Below are 13,921 nucleotides of genomic sequence, written 5' to 3' on the forward strand. Positions count from 1 at the left end.
GGATGAGCCTCACCACTCCACAACACATACCCCTCATGCGCACCCTACCCCTCATTCAATCTGGACCCCATATTTATGTCCTACCACCCATCTTGTTGGGGGGGAAACAGAAGGAGTTTGGCCAGTGGGAGAGAAAGCAGTTACTTGAGAGTGGATAGGTACGTGTTGGCATGAGATCTATAAATCTTTCAGGGAGGGTGGGTAAACACAGTAGGGATTCTCTTATGAGTCATCAACCATCCCTAGAGGGAAAGCAACAAAGGGATGCTTCAAGTGTCTTTGAATGTACAACAAGGAAAAGCCCCAAGGCAAAGGAAAACCAAAATGTGTGATTAGTCATGTAAATGACAGTGGAAGGGAGGGAAAAGTGGCAAAATAGATCCTCTCCCAAACACCTCCCAAATTACCCCTTGACACCTATGACTGGACTCACTGTCAGACTATGGAATGTCAAAAGGGGGAATGAGCATGCAGGTAGAAAGGAAGGAGGACTCTGCAATGGATTGTCCTCCAAAGACAATTGGATAAAGATAGTATATTGGATGTGTGTATCTCATGAAGCAGTAGATTCGTTATTTCTGTGTTGTCTTCTGTTGGTATGGAGATGATAAGTGATTGTGAGTCTTGGTATAAAAAAATCATTTGGATCCATGCTTTGAAACCATGGATTTCCATCATGGAAACAGCACAAAGAAGTGGATCCATTTCCTCATGCTAAAATATGGGGCAAAGAAAACAATATCCGGAGTTGTGTTTTAGGTGGCACAACACAAAAGTTCTGAGGATCAATAGAAGTGATCTTACGGCAAGTTTGGGGGTGAATGGATGCAAAACCCCTGAAGATCTGTGAGGATCTGACCTTTGGAACAATGTTTTTGCTCTGTGGTGTGGCCAGGAAGGTGTGGATCTGTGATTTTTGTGGTGTATGCTGTTGCTATTGATTGGATAGATGATCTTACATTGAGTTTGAGGTGATTGGATTCAAAAACCCTGAGGATCTGACATTTGGAACCATGTTTTTGCCCCTGGCATTGCCACAAAGGCATGGATCTGTGATTTTTGTGGTGTATACTGTGGCTATCAATAGGAGTGATCTTATGGTGATGAGGTTAATCATGTTTTTGCCCTACTGTGGCACCACGATGCTGTGGACGCATGACTTTTGTGGTGCTGACTATAGTCTAAGACATGGATCCATTTGAAATCATCTAGTCCTGGCTTCTACCCACACCCTCCCAAAAGCACTTTGTAGAAAACTAAAGTAGAAATCAGAATTTATTTGTGATCCTTAACCCCACTTCCAAAAAGAAAATTAGGAGAGTTAACCCAGAAAATGTTTCCAGGAAAATCCCTGCCCCATCTTCAAAGAAAAAATCCCATCCCCCCTTCAAAGACAAAAAAATAAGACATCTGCCTGCACTCAGTGAGTCTCTGCTTGATAGGCAATCAGCCTGGGGAGGGAAGGGGTTGAATGCCAGCCAGAAATGAGCAGCTGAAGACCCACAGGTAACATTGAAGGTCCTTTTTCACTCTAAACCAGGGGTAGTCAACCTGTGGTCCTCCAGATGTTCATGGACTACAATTCCCACGAGCCCCTGCCAGTTGCGTTTGCTGGCAGGAGCTCATGGGAATTGTAGTCCATGAACATCTGGAGGACCACAGGTTGACTACCCCTGCTCTAAACCACACACCTATCCTGCAAAATTATCTCCCTCCAAATAGCCAAGGGAGGAAACTCCCACAAAAGCCCATGAACGCACACAGAGGGGGAGACCCATATGTGGTTCTGTGAGGTCATTGGGCATGTAGCCATACGAGCCTGGTTCCCAACCCACAAATTACCCCATTTCATAGGTTCGTGGAGACATGTGGGTTGGCTCATGCCCATCTCTAGCCTGCAAATGGATTTTAGCTGTGTGCTTGATAAATGCTCATCTTTACAGTTCCATATTTGATCTTCCTGTCAGTTAGGACATATTATCTATGTTGAAGCTCCTTTAGCACCACTGAGTGAACAAAAGCAGCATGGTTTAACCCGATCTCATCAGATCTCAGAGGCTACACAGGATCAGTATTAGGATGGGAGACCACCAAGGAATAGTCTGCAGAAAAAGGCAATGGCAAAGCACCTCTGCTTCTCCCTTGCTTCCAAAGCCCCTTGCTGGGGTCATCATAAGGTGGTTGCAACCTGGCAGTACTTCAGTCCATATTACCAGTGAATTCAGTGGGAGCCACCTGACTTCAGTTTAGAAGATCCATCTTAATCAACCAGTAAATCTATCTGCCCCCAGTTTCTTATAAAAGTTTATTAGGTCAGGTCAGCAATGAAAGTTTATACCATAAATGACAGCACCCGTTTTGGCTTACAGGCCTAAGCAATCTCCTGTGTATCCGGCTGATACTGTAAGCTTATCCGTGCTGTCTGCTTACAAATGGAGATTGGTGGTGTGCATCCACTAATTCAGTTCTACCAAGATGGCCAGTCATGTCCAGAACATGTGTATTCAAATCAGGTTCCCCTCCTCCAACCTCCTTTCCCAACTGTAGAGGCCACAGTTCAACATAATTAACTGTGACTTACATGCTGGTTACTCCGCTGTGATGTCAGCTTCTTCAGACTGTTTATTTTAATTAAAACAGAAATTGCAGGTCTGGAGTGCCAGTAATTACAGTCCGCAGTTTCAATTTACCAAGCCCCCTAATTAACCTGCTATGTGTCTACCTGACTAGAGGTGTTTGCTGGAACATGAATGGCGCTGCAGCATTATGTTGTCGGCAGTGATGGAAATATAGTAGCGAAGGATGACAGGCTGTCTGAGGAGCGATCCATATATTAAAACTTCTTCTTTTTAACATAGCATTTACCTTTGCCTTTATGCAGATTATCATTTGCTCGGCTCGGGCCCTCTGAAATTATAGACTGGTTGAGGAGGGTGATGCCATGGAAAACGTCCCCTTCAAAGTAAAAAATATACTATGGATTTTCCGATTCATTTCATTTAGAAGATCTTCACCTTTATGGCATCCATCCTGCAGCATGGATGCTTCGCCAAAATTTTGTTGCAAACAAAGACATTTCCCATTGCTTTTCAACGTTTCTCAACGTTGCACCCATGGTGTCCATAGTTAAGTGATAGCGAGCCATAGCCCAGGCTAGCCAGTTCTTGTCAGATCTTGGAAGCTAAGCATAGTTAGCTCTCCTAGTATTTGGGTGGGAGACCATCAAGGAATACCAGGTTCATGATGCAGAAGCAGGAAATGGCCTCTGAAGATCTCTTCCCTTGAAAACTCTGTGAGACATCTGGGACTTGGCTCCCCTTTGTCTATCTTGTGGAAGGCGAAGCAAGGAAAACTTAACTCACATGCATGGCTCAATGCACAAGATTGGTTACACAAGACGCTTCCCTTCCTGCTTTGACTCTTCCACTCTATCCTGCAGTTTTAGTCTTATTGCACATCCCAGGGTATTTACTCTTACTTAAAAGCCTCACAGGTGTGATGGCTCCATACAACTCGTATTGATTTTATCTTCCCCATTCATACATTTGTGCTGACAACTCCATATTGATCCTAGTGATCTCTGCTTGCACAGTTCTCTGGAACCACTGAAGGAAAAGTCTCAGAGTAAAAAAAAAAATGGCAAAGGCTTCCAAAATGATGAAGCTATCAGGAAGAGGCACTTCCAAAAGTGCTCTGATGTATTGATCGGAAAGGGGCACGGACATTGTTGTCTCTGTACTGCGACATGTTTCCAGCATATTTCTTTGTGAAGTGTACTCCCCAGTTTGCTTTCATCTGCGATTTGAAGTCACACAAGAAAGAACAGTGGGCCTTGTTTCACATGAATGGTTCACTCTGTGTTGTCTTCTGCATGGTCAATGCTCTACGGTACATCATAGTTCAAGCTTAACAAGGCATTACATGTTTTCTAGCTCACAACTGCTGTAAAGCCAAAAACAAATTGGAACTCCAACAACAGCAGAGACCCCCAAATAAGCACTGCATTCCAACAACTTTTCCACATGAAGGACTAATATGGCATACAGTGTCAGATACCACAGTTGGTCCAGAAATATAACCAAAAGAAGATAGCCTTGAGCAGGGGTAGTCAACCTGTGGTCTTCCAGATGTCCATGGACTACAATTCCCAAGAGCCCATGCCAGCAACATTTACTGGCAGGGGCTCATGGGAATTGTAGTCCATGAACATCTGGAGGACCGCAGGTTGACTACCCCTGGCCTAGAGTATTAGCATCCTGTGTGGTCTCCAGGGACACTAGGATGACTTCCAGTGCATTCCTTGGTACCGTTTTTTTTTAAAGTCTAAATTCCAAAGTGCTTTGAATGGAACAGAAAGGAGGGGGGTACTTTCTGCCAGCAAACTGGCTCACAAACTACTGTATTACTCACAACTGGAACTACTATTACCTCAAAGGGCACAGACTGTAGCAGCTTGGGGATACCAAGGGGGGGGGAGGAAACCTCAGGCCCTGAGGAAATCTGTCAAATTAAGACTGATATCACTAGGCAGCCAACGAAAAGCAAAAATGTTCCAAACAAACTGCAAATGAATTTCAATGTACTGCTCCACATAGCTTGGGATAAGACTTTGAAACTTGGAAATGTTGGGTAAGATCCTTTCTCAGCCCCAAGATGCATTGGCTGACTTTGGGGCAATATTTCTGTCCTAATGGAACCTACCTTGCAGGACTGTCGAGAAAGCAGAATGATGGAAAGAACCATGAATGCCCGGGAGGGAAGGTAAAATAAATCTGTAGTGATAATCAGATACCCAATTCACTAGCTGAAATTTGAAACAGATCTATTCCCTGCACAGCCATGTTCAAATATTCTTAAAGAAAAAAAAAAGAGGTGCAGATACAGTTGATAGGATTTCTGCTTTTCCTCTGTGTCATTCAATTGCCTCCTTTTTCCTGTCAATCACTGTGCCTTTGGGTCTCTTCCTACTTCCTGTAAGTCAGCATATTTAGACATCCCTTGAGGCTGCTCGTTTCTGTTCTGGCCTCTTGAAGCTTTGTCAGTAAGATGATACCGGCTGTAATCCTGCATCTGCCCAGTTGTGTTGTGATTGTTTTGTGCACCAGCCACTTCAATATTTGTGTTACCAAGTGCATTAATTTGTATTCAATTAAACATTATTCATTCTGGAAGCTTAATTTGACTGATTTCCTCAGGGCCTGGTGGTATTTCCTCATGATTCCATCCTGGAGGGAAAATAACAAGCAAGTGGGTACATGAAATCATCTTCATAACAGTCGGCGGGGGTAGAATATATGCATAAATATTGTTTAAATTGCCAGAATCTAGCTCAGTTTAGCCTGTAGAAAGCAGGGGTGATAGACTTTCCCCTCAGTTCTGAATCAAAATCCAAGGAAACACTTATAGAGATGAAATTGACTGTAATTTCTTATTCATGTCACCTTGATGCTGGAGAGTTAACTCCAGCATAGAAATAAGTCAAGCATGGTCAATGCTCTACGGCAGCGGTCCCCAACCTTTTTATCACTGGCGACCGGTCAAGGCTTGACAATTTTACTGAGGCCTGGTGGGGGGAAGTAGTCTTTTGCCGAGGGATGTCGCTGCCTGCACCCCTGATCCACTTGCTTTCTCACCGGTGCCCCTGACTTCTCACCCCCCACTGGGGGGTTGCTGCCAGCAGCAGCTGTGCAATGCCACACTGAGGGGAAGCCCCAGCCATGGTAGCCACTGGAGAGCACCAAAGGTGAGTTGGTGGCAGAGTGGCAGGGCAGCCCCCGAGGCAGCAGCCGGGGAGGAGGACGAGGAGGAGCCAAGGCCCGGTACCGACTGATCTACGGACTGGTCCTGGTCACCAGACCGGGGGTTGGGGACCACTGCTCTACGGTACATCATAGTTCAAGCTTAACAAAGCATAACGTATTTTCTAGCCCAAAACAGCTGGAAAACAAAAAAAATGGAACTCCAACAGCAGCAGAGACCCCAAATAAGCACTGCATTCCAACAACTTTTCCACATGAAGGACTAATACAACATACAGCATCAGATACCACAGTCGGTCCAGAAATATAACCAAAAGAAGATAGCCTAGAGCAGGGGTGGTCAAACTGCGGCCCTCCAGATGCCCATGGACTACAATTCCCAGGAGCCCCCTGCCAGTCCATGGACATCTGGAGGGCCGCAGTTTGACTACCTCTGGCCTAGAGTATTAGCATACTGTGTGGTCTCCAGGGGCACTAGGGTGACTTCCAGTGCATTCCTTGGTTCCTCTTTTTGTTTTAAAAGAAATAGATTAAAATCCAACGAGCTTTGAATGGAACAGAAAAGGTGTGTGTGTGGGGGGGTACTTTCTGCCAGCAAACTGGCTAGTAAGCTACTATATTATTCACAACCGCCGCTGCCATTACCTCAAAGGCCACAGACTGCAGCATTCAGGGGAGGGAAGGAAACCCCACGTGAACACCTTCCTAATGGCATGCCATTCCTGCCACTCAGGGCCCTCTTCAGTTTTCCCGCCTTCTGGGAGCTCACGAGAGCCCGAACCTTTTGTTTCTCATTGTGAGAAACATCTTTGTTTGCATATGCACATTGCCACGTGACTTTGGGCCTTGCTGGTGGTGTTGGGGTTTCATTGTGGCCTGCTGGCCCCAAGATGGCTGGATCCTCCCATGCTGGGCCGGCGGTCATTTGCATTATAATAAAGCTGTGGCCATTTCTTGCCCAAACCTATTTGCTGGTGTTTATTTCCTTATTCCACCTGGCACATGTCCCCATGCAAGGCAATTATACATCCCCAGTGTGTCCACAAAAGGAGACTTCTTTAAGTCTCTGACCTCAGAATTCTCTCCCTGTGCTCATTCAGGAAGCAAACCTACCTACTGGAAGCAAAATTAATCACAACTCCATTCCAAAAGTGCAGAACTGAGTCCGAAGTCTGAATTTCCTCTGTCCCATTGGCACAGGGGGTGGTTCAGAGGAACTCAGGAGGTCATGTCTTTATGTTCAGGCTAGAGCAGGGGTAGTCAAACTGCGGCCCTCCAGATGTCCATGGATTACAATTCCCAGCGAATGCTGGCAGGGGCTCCTGGGAATTGTAGTCCATGGACATCTGGAGGGCCACAGTTTGACTATCCCTGGGCTAGAGGAAGCCAGCAGTCACTCTGTCCTGCTGTAATGGAGAGCTTCCCCTGAACAAACTTTCAATTCCCTGGGCAGTGGCATTCTAGCACTGATTTGGCATCCACCTAAATCATGTTTTTTTTTCCATTCTTGCAACCAAAATAAATGAGAAAAAGCACCTTTAAAAAAGATTCAGGCTCGGTTTAAGGATTTGTGGGGCCAGAGCACCAGAGCCATCAGAGCCCCAGCGGAACACAACTGGTGCTGTTATTTATGCTGCACAAGTATCAGCGGGGCTCCCTTCCCAGGGATAGCGAGGAACTTTGGAAGCAACTGTTACTTCACTTTGCTGAAAACATTTACTAGTATAATCCTAAACTCTAAACTTCCTTAGCATAAAAAGGAAAACAACTTTTTTTTATAATTTGAGTATAAGGTAAAGGTATCCCCTGTGCAAGCACCGAGTTATGTCTGACCCTTGGGGTGACGCCCTCTAGCGTTTTCATGGCAGACTCAATACGGGGTGGTTTGCCAGTGCCTTCCCCAGTCGTTACCATTTACTGACCTTGGAAGGATGGAAGGCTGAGTCAGCCTTGAGCCGGCTGCTGGGATCAAACTCCCAGCTAGGTGGGCAGAGCTTCAGACTGCACGTCTGCAGCCTTAACATTCTGTGCCACAAGAGGCTCTTAATGTGAGTATACTTAGGGACTTTTTGAGGGTTTGTATTTCCAGTTCCAGAGCACTGATGTATCTCCCAGGGATCCTTTTATATGTGCCAACTACTTCCTGCAGTTAAGAGGCCACTCTCCTGCCTCAGCTAACACCAGCAGCTCCAAGCTGTTCACAGCACCCCCCCCCCCACTGCCTTCAGCTTTGCCCTTCAGTGGCTATTCTGGATTGGGGGGGAGGGGCTCTGGCATTCTTTTCAAGGGACTTCTTGCAGGGGAGACTGTTTCTTTAGGGTTGGGTTGCCTTGTCACCTGGCAGGCTGCTGTGGAGGCCATCAAATGCAGCACAAGCTACTGCCAGAGCATTCCCTCCCCTTTTCTGCTGTTGTGCTTTGTGCCTATGTTTGAATGTAGTAAAATAGAGTTGGAAGGGACCTCCAGGGTCATCCAGTCCAACCTACACAATGCAGGAACTCACAACTACTGCACACCCACAGTGACCCCAATTTCATGCCCAAGTGACACCCCCCCACACACACACACACACTCCAAAAATCTCCAGAATCCAGTCTGGCTTGGAGGAAATTCACCTACTATCCCACAGCAACAATTTACAATTCAAACTGTCGACATTAAAAAATAGGGTACATATAAAATATTTTATCAGTTTATTTTCTCCAAGTGATCAGATGACAAATGAACCCCAAGAGCCAATCAGAGAGCAGTGGCAGGACAAAATTAAGATTAACATATAAATTAGGCCAACTGTGTCAAAACTATTGCTACCTGTGCACAGAAGACACACCTGTGTTTTCCTCAACAATAGGGATAACGTGCATACCTGAGCAGCACTTTTAATATACATGCATGCCCATATATTTTAAATTACCCATGTATACATGTCTGTGACTATGTCCCCCAGCTGCATGTAGTTATTTTTCAGATGCATGAAGTTACACTCACTTCAGTTCACTGGTTGCAACTTTTTCATGCACCTTTGCCACATAACATGATTCAGCAGTGGTATAGGCTGCCTGGGGAGGTGGTGAGCTCCCCCTCACTGGCAGTCTTCAAGCAAAGGTTGGATACATACTTTTCTTGGATGCTTTAGGATGCTTTGGGCTGATCCTGCATTGAGCAGGGGGTTGGACTAGATGGCCTGTATGGCCCCTTCCAACTCTATGATTCTATGATTCTATGATTCTATAACAGTTTATAATCTGTATAGCTGCCATTCATTTATTTATACATACATAAGGGCTGTCAAGTCATAGCTGACTCATAGGGATTATTAAGGCAAGTGAGAAACAGAGAGGGCTTGCTATTGCTCTCCACTGCAGAGCTTTCCTTGGTGGTCTTCTATCCAAGTCCCGACCCTGTTTAGCTTTTGAGATTAACAAGATGCTGCCTTCCTCATTTAAGCTACGGGACGATTCCTCCTCTAAAATACATCTCAAAGAGCGAAGAGTCCTGAATGAAATTTTTTAGATTTTTTTCAGTGTCAAAACAATTACATTCTGATAAGTCAGTGTTTCGATTTTAAAACCTTGCACACATCCACTCATCCATTTACTGGCATGATCTTCATGAGTATCCCAACTGCTGCCCCTGGTTTTAGAAAGCTGCTCTGCTGTGTTTCTGATCAAGTTTGTCAGACTGGTCTTGCCTAGCTGCAGAAGGATTAATGCTCAGCTGGATTCCTTCTGTCACTGAGCAGTCGAATAAGTTAAAATAGGGGCCTAAAAGGATAAATGAAAGGGAGTGATTGAGGAGATGTGGGCGATGTGACAGACAAGCAGACTCCATGCATGTTGATGAGGACAGCTTTATCCCGAAGATAGTTGATTTCTTTTTCTGTGTGTGTGTCATGTTTAAAGAGGCAGCTTCAATGAACAGCAAAAGCTTCAGACACCAAATTAATTTGTATATTTTTAAAAAGCTAATCCAGACAAAGGGAACAGGATATCTCAAAGAAGCACCATTAATAATGTGGTTGAGATTGAGACATATGAGCAACATTAAATAGGACTGGGGAAACTGTTATTGGGGAGGGGTCTAAAAACCCACTGAAGTCATTCTTCCTAGAGCAGAATTATATTCTTTTTATTTAAAAAATAGTTTGGTAATTTTTTTAGGACATCCGAACAAATGCTCATCCTTTCCCCTTTCTTAAATTGTATTTGAAACTGTATTGTGTACTTTTTACAAAATCCAAGTAATGTTGCTAAACAAACAAAAATCCTATATATGTTAAAAATAATGCCCCCAAATGGATTAATATTCTTGAAATTCTGAGAAGCCCAGATGGAAACTGGAACCTGTGGTCCCCTTTGGGGGACCTATGCAAAGAAATGCTAACAGTCATGTTTAAGAGACAATGTGCATTCATTCACATTTAGTTGAGCTTTTGGATTTTCACCAAATTTGCATAGGATGGTTTATTTTCACTGCACTTGACAAGTCATGGTGCAGAGGCCGTAAATCAGTGGTAGAGCATATGATTTGCATGCAGAGGGTCCCAGGTTCAATTCTTTACTTTCTTCACACTTCACCGTCCTCACTGTGATGCAAGGAGGAGTACACAAGGAAGCAGGAATACATATGTACAATAAAAAATAAAACAGGATTACAAATTTGGAGAACCATATAATAAAGATATTGTAAGAAACTATATAGTGAAGCTGAATTTCAAAGTTACAAAAGTGTGGCTCCCGTCTACGGATACCCGAATCTGAGGATCGGGGCCATACTTACCCCATGCGGTGGCTGAATTGTAATTCGGTGATTCAGCCATGATTCGGTTTAAATACCTCTTTCCTGACTTTCTCAGACAGTGCCTGAGTGGGAGAGGGGGAGGAAAGAACCTGCCAAGCAGCTGATGTGTGATCATCAGCTGCTTGGCACGCTCTTTAAATTCCTCCTTCCCCCAGGTTTCTCTGGCAAAACTTAAATATGCAAAGTAGGTTGAAGCACCAAGATGCTTAAAAGAACAAATGTGCTAAAGGATCAGGAAGTCTCCAACTGAGCCAATCAGAACACTGGAGGAGTTTATTTGAAAAATATCTGGAAGTTTCTATTCTTGCTATGCTAAATACACATCTGCTCCAATGCCCCCACTCTTCATATGTTTTTGAATCATGCACACTACAGATCTTGCACATTCTAATAAAATGATTTTTTCCTTAGTATAGGCATGCCCATAGTGACTAAGATCATCAGTTGGCAAAGGTTTATGATTGGCCAGTGTGTTAATATTTATAGCAATTAATTAAACTAATACCAAATTAGCCCTGACCTGGCCAGGCTAACCTGATCTCATCAGACCCTGGAAGCTAAGCAATGTCAGCTCTACTGAGTGTTTGGATGAGAAGCCACCAGGGAAGTTCAGGGTCATGATGCAGAGGAAGGCAATGGCAAACCACTGCTTAATGTCTCTTACCTTGAACACCTACAGCAGGGGTAGTCAAACTGCGGCCCTCCAGATGTCCATGGACTACAATTCCCAGAAGCCCCTGCCAGCGAATGTAGGTGGTTTGCCATTGCCTTCCTCTGGAGGGCCGCAGTTTGACTACCCCTGACCTACAGAGTCAACATAAATCTGCTACAATTTGGCAGCACTTGACATTCCAGCCAATGTCAGTTTCATATTTAAATTACAGAATGCAAGAAATTTTTAAAAACTGGCATTGAGTGTGATGAATAAAAACGCCCATAATCTATTCCAAACTCTGAGATGGATCCAAGCTTGACAGCCTTCTCTCTCCTTTACAACTTGTTCCTAAATTTACTCACCATCTCCTCTCCATTGCCTGTGGTCTGCACTTAGGAATCTCTGAGCTCTGGGACTGGCTGTACTGCAAACAGTAAAGGAAGAAGATTAAGCATCATAGAGGGTTTGGCGTTTCCTTTGGAAGCACCCAATGACTTCAAATTCTCTCACACAAAGTTGAGACTTGCCCTGTGGACTTGCCCGGGCTTCTGTCCTCTTTGTCCAACATTACAGTTAAAGGTGTTTTTTTTTTAAAGAGTGTCTTCATTCTATATTCATTGTTTGTGTTTCCATTGTGGATGAGAAAAAGAGGTGATTAAGAATAGGAATGGACTTGTTTGACTCATTCACTGTTGGATGAAAGGGTTGCCCCACTTAGGTTTTTACTGCTTGGAAAAATCCTGCATTGGGCACAGTTCCTTGATGTACATATGTATTGTCAGGAATGGGGAGAAGCTCTGAATTTGTAAACTAATCAGAACGCCTCCTCTGGATACTTTTTCATGATTCCACTTAACTATATATTTGGCCTAAATGTCTTCTGCAGCTGTATGTAACTAATGACCCTTTCTCCATTGCATTCTTGAGAGGGAGGGGGGCTACTTTACAACAAAAAAAGCAAAAGAAATGACAGGAGGTAAAGTTTCTTAACCAATCCCCACTAATCACTTTTCAACTGAATCTCCTTCCCATTACCTTTGCTTCCCCCAGTGTCTCAGAACTATTTATTTTTTGGAAAGGAGAATTTTGTTGGGAGGCAAATTTCTTCCAGACCACACTGGCCAGGGATTCTGGGATTTTCTTGGGGGGGGGCAGCATTTGGCCATGGAATTGGGGTCCTTGTTGGTGGGCAGGTAGTTGTGAATTTCCTGCATTCTGCAGGGGGTTAGACTAGATCAGTGGTCCCCAACTGTTTTATCACTGGGGACTGGTCAATACTTGACAATTTTACTGAGGCCCGGGGGGGTAGTCTTTTGCCGAGGGACGTCGGCACCGCCTGAACCCCTGCTCCACTTGCTTTCCAGCCGGCGCCCCTGACTTCCTGCTGCACACTGGGTGGGCACTGCCAGCAGCAGCTGCACAGTGCCACACTGAGGGGGAGCCCCAGCCATGGCAGTCCTTGGAGAGCACCAAAGGTGAGCTGGCGGCAGAGTGGCAGGGCAGCCCCCGAGGCAGCAGCCAGGGAGGAGGACTAGGAGGAGCCACGGCCCAGTTTCCACGCACTGGGACCGGTCCAAGGACCAGGGGTTGGGGACCCCTGGACTAGATGATCCTGAAGGTTCCTTACAACTGGTCTGGAGGAAATTCACCTACAACTAGAGTTCTTTACAAATCTATAATTCTGTTGTTCTATGATTCTGGAACTCCACACGAGGCACTGCAGATCACTCTCCCCCCCCCCCCCCCCCCGTTTGCAATGTAGGAAAGGTCTCCAGGATATCATGACATGTGGCCTGCAGAGCAACATTTGACACTTTGAATTGCAGAGTTCACTGTCAATACAACGTAGCTGAACAGAGGTCTAAAGAGAAGCATCCTATCCTGCAGATGTACAGAAAAATAAAACTGGGAGCAGATCTCTCTGAAGGCATTCACAACAGGTCCAAGACTCCAGCAAATACTTTCCAGCAGCACCTTCTTCACTATATGGCAATGTGCATGCATGCATTAGCAAGTCAGGAGCGTTCAATAGGGATAGTAATGGACATTTTTTCTCTCCCTACTAAATTCCTCAGGGATAGGAAACTGTTGATGTCAGTGGGTAATTCCTGGGCCAGGATGGGTAAATGAGAGGCCTGGTGCATATTGTTTAGTCAAGCGAACAGTATCTTTATCAAATCATGATGCCGTGTTCAGATGTGGTGTTTCACAGATCACCTGGCTGAACTCACCCAAGCAATGCTATTACAACTGAATCATCTACATGGCTCCCAGTGGTAGGTGCAAGGTTAAATGCCTCCTCCTAAATTAACTCACAGATTACTTGGTTCTATACTCATTTTGCTTTAAGCTATGGTGCAGGAGCAGGTTCTCCTGTCTCTTTCCACCCAGCTCATCACCACTTCCTCATCGTAACTTCAAAGCAGGGCAGTCCCTCGATTAAAGAAGTCATAGGACCAACCTGGATGAGATGCTGGAGAAACTGGGATCACACCTTCTCAGGATTTTGAAAAAGAGGGATATCAGTCTAATGGGAGAGGGAATGTGAGACTTACACTAATGCAGTTTTGCATACTGAGAAGGATGGCCTTCCCTTGTCTGCTAGCCTACAAGAAGCAAAAGACAGGCCCCTTGTTTTGCCTGTCTGAGCAAGGAGCAGTAAAGAAGAAGACTGGCTTTGCTTTGTGAACAGTGTATCATGGGGAGG

At 44.9% G+C, this 13,921-nt stretch overlaps 1 long non-coding RNA gene across 1 annotated transcript in view; it reads right to left on the reverse strand.

The window, feature by feature from the left end:
• Nucleotides 1-10,260: 10,260 nt before the first annotated feature.
• LOC143836869 (uncharacterized) overlaps nucleotides 10,261-13,921 on the reverse strand; it is a 28,221-nt gene continuing 24,560 nt past the window's right edge. Inside the window, exons 2-3 of the long non-coding RNA XR_013230804.1 lie at nucleotides 11,577-11,638; nucleotides 10,261-10,344 (exon numbers count right to left, since the gene is read on the reverse strand). This is a non-coding gene — a long non-coding RNA (uncharacterized LOC143836869). The remainder of the gene's footprint in view (nucleotides 10,345-11,576; nucleotides 11,639-13,921) is intronic.

This window comes from Paroedura picta, chromosome 4, assembly GCF_049243985.1.
Source record: "Paroedura picta isolate Pp20150507F chromosome 4, Ppicta_v3.0, whole genome shotgun sequence".
NCBI classification, from domain to species: domain Eukaryota; kingdom Metazoa; phylum Chordata; class Lepidosauria; order Squamata; family Gekkonidae; genus Paroedura; species Paroedura picta.